Raw genomic sequence first — 8,942 nt, 5'->3', positions numbered from 1 at the left:
CTGTGTCAGTAGGGTTATAATCAGAGCTACAGCTCCTGGAGTAAGAGATGCTGTTTACATTCAAAATCTTGTTATGGGCAAAAGGGAACATACCATATAAATGGAGCTAAGAATTTATTGTTATTCCAGTTAAATATTTTAATATCTCAGGCCTCCTTAAGTGGAAGCGGAATGTGTTATAACATTTTCAGCATCCTGAGGCCTCTGCTGAGAGGAGAGTGATATTTATGGCTGGGGCAGGAGGGTCTTCTTCTTCAGTCTTGGGTATTTGTGGGTTCATTTTTAAACACTTTCTTAACAGTCTGCTTACTTCTTATATGTTCCCAGCTGTAGTTTAGTGCATTAGCCTAGGACATTGCCAGCTTTTATAGGATAAAAATACAGAATAGAAAGAGTGAAAAATGGAGTGCTTTTAAGTAAGACTAGTCTACAATGGCTATCAATTCAGACATGTTTGAAATGAGTTAGTAGTTTAGCACAAACATCCAATATTCACTCACATATGCTGCCACCTAGAGTCCAACACTGTGGCATTATGGAAACAGGGGTAACAGGCTGTCTTTCAAGCAAAATTATTGTATTTGTGTGGTTATTTTAGGAAGGGTGGTGGAGGTGTTGATATTAGGAGCAGTATGTGTCAGGAAAAAGTGAAAGAGAAAACAAGCAAGCTAGATAAACTTGAATTTTGTAAGTGTCTTGCTTACAAAATCTTCAATGGACAAACAAATTCAGATCTTACATTTGAAGGTTGAACTGAGTATAGGAAAGCAAGTCAGAGATACTATTCCATACATTTTAAAAATATATGCATTCCAGTTCAATTTCCGGGTCTGCAAAATAATGGTCAGCAGACTAAGAGATGTTCTACCTCAGCAGCCTTGCCATCATTTTTTATGAAAAAGCCTGCCAGTTTTCAAGGAAGTCTTAAAGACAGTATACTTAAGCTTCTCTGCACCACTAGCATATTGCAGAAGACAAAATATCCCCATGTGTTAGCCTAGCTGGAAATCCACAGCAACCTGGAAAATGAGCTATCCTATGCTTTAGAAATTGCAAGCAGCAGCAACACGGTTTCTCAGCTAACCTAAAGGAGCTGGCAGCATTTGCTACAAGATGCCTAAAGCAGCGCCTGGACTTTCACAGTGTGTGTAATTTGTTTAGAAATGAGATATGAACTTGGATCTCAATTTGCACAACAGGATATGGTTTGATTAAATGTGTCTGGATGCATCTGTAAAGGGATTATAGATTTCAATTAGGAGTAAGCAACAATCATTACAAGGTAATACTTTTTCATGCATGTCTTAACAGGCTGATTTGGGGCAAGAAATAGGAATGTGATGGAAAAGTCTTTTGTCTCTTTCTCCCCTCCACATCTTTCTTACTGCTTCCTCACCTCAAGTACTTTTTTTCCAACCTAACCTTACAGGTCTTTCCTTTCCCTGTGCTGGACTGCTGTCGAAGCAATGGTTTCTAGTTCCACTGAGATCTGAATGCTGCTGTGACCTCAGTAACAGTCTAACCTGCAGCTCTTCTGCCTGTTAATGAATGACAGTGACTAGATCTTTACTATATTTGATTGCTGAGCCAAGAGGATTAAGCCAATGTGTCCATACCATCAGTAGGGGTAGTACTTGACTGTACTAGCCACTCCTTTACCTGGGCTTGTGTCCATACTGCAAAGTGGACAGCAGGCTTCAGAAGAAAGTTTATGTTCACTGAGACCTGCCATATTGGGTGCTTTCAATCCTCACAGCCAGTGGTAGCTCAAGAAGCGCTAACTCCAAATACTTCCAGCTCAGTGGGTGATTAAGCCTCACTTATACCTACTCTGTCCTGACCACATGTAAAAAAGTATGGGTCATATTGCTGAACCATGCATACTCACGTTCTCTCTTCACCAGGAAACTCTAGAGCTTGGACTGGTCTGACTTCTTAATGTACAATTGAGGCTTCACAGTAGGGTAATTTCTCTTCTAGAGAATGGACTCAAACATCTGTTGCCTGGACTAGAGAGAGAATACCCTGTCACAGAAGGCATGTGCCAAAGCACAACTTGCAGCTGTGCAGCTAAATTTTCTTTACACCAGACAAGATGGCCTCACTCAAAATGCTTACTGGAAACACTCCCTGGCCTGTGCTTTTCTCCAAATCATGTCCACAAAGTCTGAAAAGATGTTATCTGACATGGGCCAAAACCATGCCAGAAAGCATGTTAACAATGCTGGACATTGCTTGGATCTGTGCCTTGCTCCTACGTAGTTGTGTCCTCAGAGAGCACTAACTTAAGACAGTGGCGAAAGTAGAAGTACAGCTTCTTCTGACTAGGATGCTCGTCCTTTGGGTAAGAAATACTGTTAGTTAACTGTGCTTTAAGTGTCCTGATTCTTTCTGTGGAAAAATAGGAATCATGGATGGAGACGGCGAAAATAGGGCAAAGTAGATTATTCTGCATGTTTCTTTCTAGGGCTTTATAAATAACTGTTACTATAATAACCTCTTGTGACAAGGCAGAAGAGTAAGTTGCTAGCATATGTTTAAAAGCCATGCTGTCAGGAAATCCATTCAGTCCTATCCAATATCCTCCAGGGGCTGCTAGGAATGGGATAAGGAGAGTAGGTATATATGTTAATAAACTGTCAACAACTTTCCTGACACATTCCTTGTGGGAACTGGGTGAAGATGGGATGTCATGCATAGCAATTATTCCTTTACCCTTCTCCATCCCACCTAATCACTTGAACTTTAAAACTGCTAAACGTACTAAATCATTAGGGTTGAGATAAGAACTTACACACCTAACAAAACCTATATTGCCACTACTTATTTCAGGCAGTACCACCCCACCTTGAGAGGTACATAAGCACTGAGGTGGAACAAATGGGTTTGCTCAGTTATGTCACAAACCTGACCGACTCTTCTCCTCACCACCTAATGGTGAGCAGCACTGTAGCATGCACTACAGTACACACTTTGTTTTCTCATGAAGTGTGTGAATGCACACAAGGAACTTTACAGAACATGGCAAAGAGTCCTACTTTAGCAGACTTTTTATTCTAAATAACAGCTACCCAAGAAAACGGAGAAGAGACAAAGTTTGACTGTGCAATGATTAATGCACATATCTAGGTAGAGTTATCTTTTTTCCTCATGTACTATTGCAGTTGTTGGGGTGTTTATTATATAGACATCTGGCCTGGTCATAGCAGAATCAGTGAATGGATTGCACATGCTTAGACTCTATTCCAATCTAAAGAACCAGTCCGCATCAGTTAGCACTGTACTGAAAAACCTTGTTTGTGTACACTGCCAACACACTGGCTCAAACAGTTTGGAAATGACTCACAGGCAATGCACTAAACTTACATTTTTGCCAAATGGGGCAATGGAGCTACAACTTTATTGCATTCTGCTATAATATTCAGGCTATAATATTCTTCTTTTGCAGAAGAAAGCATATGGTCTTCTAGTCCAGCTGAATTTAAAAGGAAATGTGACAAATTCTGCCCATTCATCCCATTCTCATATTTCTATTCACTAGTTACAGTATGTTCATCAGTATTTTATTTATATCCTGCAGAGTTAAAGGAGTAAGCGAAAATCTGGTGCATCTTTTGCACCAGTGTTCTGGATAGCTATTACTAGCACATAGAATTAAGCAGACTACTAAGATCAAACCTTTTTTCTACAAGAATAGCATCAAAATATGCAATAACTCTGGGCTGATCATCTAGTCACTTGCTAATCCCTTACTTGACGAAGTCTCAGCCTGAGTGTGCATTTCATTCTTTGAAATATACAGAAAAATATGGAAATAAATTGGAGTTTAGAGCACAGATAGAGAAATGGAAAGCCAAGGGAGAAAAGAAGGACAAGAAAGAGCAAGAATACACGTGTGACATTTCCAAAGCCTCCTAGCAGATTCACCTGTGGAATTATCATTAACTATAGTATGAAGGAATTAACCATATCCAAAGACATCTCTGACTATTTCAGTAAATGAAAGGGTGGGAGGACAAAGAGCTGAAGGGCTGCAGTGACAAGAGTGGGGCGAGATGAACTTAGTCTGAAAACCAGCCCACAAAGGAAGGATATTTTAAAAGACACAGGGTGTATTTCTGAAAAGCACCTGTCTCCCATCTTCCAGAATCACAAAGCACATAAAGTTAGTGGTATTCTAGCCATGATTGTTAGAGGACATAAGCAAAACAAGAGTTATATAAATCTTAGGGTTATCAGGACAGATGATATCACTGAAGAAAGGGTATCACTGCTGGTTATTTTCCTTATGTCTGAAACTGAGACGTTACCTACAGATCCTCCATTCTACCCAACTTCCTAACCCTCACTCTATTACTCTCTGCTTCCTGTTTACCACTCATGGAAACCCTCCAGGAGAAGGATGTCAAAGACCCAAAGATCAAAGGCAAGCTTGAGTGTCTCATATGTAGTGTGGCCAATAAGTTCAGAGGAACTCCAGCAACCAGCAGACTGACAAGGAATGCCTTCAATGGCCCGTGTGATTCTTCCACTCAATTTATGCGAAGCTGTTTGACTCAGCACTGACACACAATCAGGGAAAGATGAGAGGCAGCGGAGACAATGAGAGAGCTTTGACAAAGACAGCTCTTACCCTCCCCTTCCTCTTCTTCCACATGCCAACCCTCCAAACTGATAGTTCCAACCTAGTATTTTCCTAAGACTTCCATTTATATTGCAGTACTGTTTATAACAGATGCTCTGTACTCAATGCTTTTCTTCACTGAGTTAAAACTAAGAGACAAGGAAGTCTGAATATGACGGGATTCATACAGTAATGGGATTAATGTGTAATATCCAAAGGGTAGATGCCTGGAAGAGTTAAATGCCAGCAGTCAAGAGCAGCAGTAAGTTCTTATCACAGTATGTAGAAAAGCTTTTTTAATGTTTTAAACTGGAGTATGTTCAAGTTTGAGAAGTAATACTTTTTAGTTTAGAGAAAACAGAATGAGTTTAGAAGATTGCACACTAAAAGGAATATTCATTTTTCTCCATCGTACTCAATCAGAGAAGAGACCATTGGGTCTATGTTCCCAATAACCCTTGTCTGCTTCCCCTGAGCAATTCCAGTACTGCTGTATTCCACGTGACAGTGCAATGAAATGAAGTTCTTCAGAAACTCAGATGGCCCCCATTTACTTCAGCGTACCATTTCCTAGTGCTGTTCCAGATAACAGTTTTGATCTATAATTCCCTGTGTGCTTAAAAGCAGTTGCTGTTCTTGTGTCTTACTCCATCAGTTGAAATCAGCTAAATAAACGGCCATTCAGGTGTGTTTGTCCGGATGTAGGGCTGGGGTTTTTCAGCAATCAGCCTCTGAAACTTACCCTTGATTCCATGAAGCTGAAAGAGGCTTGATTTTCAGTTAATAGGGTGAGGCACAGAACATTTTTTATGGGATTGGAAGGCAATTTCAGTGGGATTGCAGACACAGAAAACATTGTTGTGTTTTCTTAGGAAAGATAATTAACACATAAATGTGAGTTAGGACATTTCAGGCACATACATTCCCTCTGTACCCTCACCTCAAGGAAAGGGCTCGGCAGCTATATGGCCAGCAGAGCAGAGGCAAATCCTAGTGTGGTTTTACAGAGGCATTAGCTCCCCAATAAGTCTACATCCAGAAGACTGTGCTTAATGTGTCCATGCATGGGCATATTTAAACTATGTACAAAAGGGCACAAAGTTAATAGCTATTTTCTAAACTTGCACTTAATAAAGCATCTGAATTGCTCTTTGCCTTGCATGCTAGCTACTTCCAAAGGTTAAAAAATTTTAGCACGCTTATTCTTCATATTCATATTCTTCATGCTCATCTTTGTTTTGATTCTTTATTCAGCAGAGGAATTGGAGTAAAGCAGAGCATTGTTAGTGCCCTTTGGGCCTGCTTTAAGGGAAATTGAGATGATCAGTTTAATATTCCTGATAAGCACTCTATCAAGAACTGAAATAAATAGAAAAAGATTACCAACTTTCTACTCCAAGCCAACTATGCCTGTTCAACACTCACAGTTTTATGGTTACTGACAATGCTGTGCTAACAGGAAACACACAGTGCTTAAATGAAGAGCATCTCTTATGGATCTTGGGTAACTTGAGACTGCATGATCCAAATCAATTCTCTCCCAGTGGGAACCATGGACAAAATAAACAGCTGCAGGACTTGGGGATTCTGGCTTCTGAGGTACAGGAACTTGGTTTACTCTATGACACATCTTGCATTTTAGAAGATTTAAGAAAATATGCATCTGTTCTCTGGGGATGCAGATCATTCCATCATATTAAGGTATGATCTTGCACAAAGTCTTTGGTCTCAGATTTCCCTTTCTATTCCTCTTACACAATGTCTGTTCCTTTCATTGGCAGTCTTACTATCCAGGTCTTATATGATTCTACTAAAGCAGCTAACTGGCCTAGTAAAACATTAAAAAAATAAAAACAAAAAAAAATAGATGGAAACATATTCCCTACCTCAGGGACCTTTCATTCTAAATAAATAGGCAATGTGATTTAGATTCATGGAATGTAAGAATCCAAGCATTTTGGCTTCAGTTTACAGAGATTACTTCATCCAGAAAAGTGAACGTGCTTAAGTGGTAACTCCTTTGATTACAGAATTAACTGCACAGGCAACTCATAAATTTATAAATAGCATCATTTTTCCTCTACTTTTAAACAGTGAGACATAAGGGAAACTTTTCTCTTGTGAATTAATTTATATTTTTTATATATTTTTTTTATATATATATACACACACACACACATACACACATACACACACAATTTATATATATACATACATATACAATTTATATATATATATTCACACATATACATATATACATATACATATATATRAGTTTCTTAAAAATTTGGGGATGAAAAGCCATAATATAAGTGTTAAACTGCAGTTACTCAAAATCTTTGGCATTTAAATTACAGCTTTCTTCTGTGCAAAATCCAAGGATAAAATAGTGGAACTTAATGTGCATTCCGCTATCACTTGGATGGGCATAAACCATGCCTTTGATTTCTGTGTATTTTGCTTTCTAGTCTATTAAAAGATTATTGCCTCAGCTACCTGCAAGCTGCATTCTTGTCATGTAACCTACAGATCTCATAGCCCACTTCAGAATAATCAGAGTTTTATAAAAGCATATTGAACCCACTGGCACACACATTTTGCTTCATTTGGTATTTCATACCTCATGCCACGAGGGTTTTTTTATTATATGGAACTAGATTGCCAGTCATCTTAATAAATATCCAGGTCCCTGAATTCATTAAATAAACTTTGTTACATGGAAGGGAAAAAAGGTTTGAAGAAGTGACAGCTGATTTCTGAAATTTCAAAGGAGCAGCACACAAATCTTGGTGCACACAAATCTTGGTTTGCTGGATACATATGAATTGAAATATCAGATTTTGTCTCTACATGTAGTTTGGTTATGGATTCTTATGGCTGAGTAATGGACAAACTTGAATCATTTCCTGTGATACCTACTTTGGAAACAATACCAGAAGACGAAGTCTTCTTTTAGAAGAAGATCTACCATCTGGAAGTTAAATGTGAGCATTCAGTGTCAATGCAGCTTTGATGAAAAGCCTTAGATCTTGTTAGCACATCTCAGTTGCACACATTCCAATTACAAAAAGGAAGACTAATATCATTAAATTCAGTCACCTTAAAGTTAGTTGACTACTTCAAAATGAGTAACCTTAAGCTCTCCATATATCAAGGGAATGAATGAGGCACCTCCAGAGGGTAATTCATCTCACTCTAAAACTGGTGTTTTAGACAAGATGAATCTTTTTCTGCAGACACTTGATTCATTTCACTGACTACAAAGCTCAGAGTTTAAACTTAGACAACTTCCAAGATTCTAAGTAAAATAGGATAAAGTCTAAACAAAATGTTTATTATCTGAGCTCTGTTATACCAGACTTTTACCCAGGCATTTTCTTTGGGAATGTATGGAAAAGTAGGTTCCTTAGTGATAGATAGGTCCTGGGTGTAAATCTTTCCAAATGCAGCACAGTTAGTATACAGCCGGTAGTTACTGATCTCTGAAGGCATTATATAATGCAAAACAGAACATATGAGCCTTCAGGAAACAAATCCAATTTTGCAGAATTCTGCTCATGGATTTTTCAGATATCCTGTCTCAGACATTGCAAAATGAGCAAACAGAAATTTGCAGGAGAGGAACTGTTGATAATGCTGCAGTAGTTAGAGGAACTAAACAAAGCGCAAACTCAAAATTTTAAGTGCCCAATTTATTTGTGCTTTTACTATTTAAAATGTATTCCTCATTTTTGTATCACCGTGGCAATGCTTGGAATTTTGCAACTACAAGGTTAAACAAGGTAATTTCTCCTTCCTTAGGTAGCTGAATCAAGTCCTAGCTCTCCATTGACTATAGAAGCAGCTTAGACAACTATGCCTGCAGCTCCCTACATATGGATTGCAAATCTAGGTATATTATTCTCAGACCAAATTCCATGCAAGGTTTCTTACCTAATACTTACAATTAAGGACTTCAAAGGCTGTTACGAAGAAAAAATATGTATTAGGTGCTCAGGGACTTTCAGTTGGAGGGCATTTTTCAAGAACACTGCATTGCATTGTTATAGAAAGAAGAGGAAAATTTGGACTTAGGTTATGAGATACAATGTAACGCACAGAGCTACACTTGCACACCTGTGTGTCTTTTGGCTCTTTCTTAGACAACAGTGCAACCCTCCATTTCTAAAAAGCAAATAACATTGTTTTATTTCTTTGTGTCATCACAGCTATTAGGTACTCTTTTCCCAAACTGAATCTTCATTTTGTTATGTAATATATATAGCCAACAAAAGGATAAATCTCTGCCCAAGGAGTTTGCAATCTAATTGTAAGACAA

Source organism: Apteryx rowi, unplaced genomic scaffold (genome assembly GCF_003343035.1).
Source record: "Apteryx rowi isolate R43461 unplaced genomic scaffold, aptRow1 scaffold_155, whole genome shotgun sequence".
NCBI classification, from domain to species: Eukaryota; Metazoa; Chordata; class Aves; order Apterygiformes; family Apterygidae; genus Apteryx; species Apteryx rowi.
The sequence above is the reverse complement of the archived record's forward strand: the minus strand, read 5'-3'. Positions refer to the sequence as shown.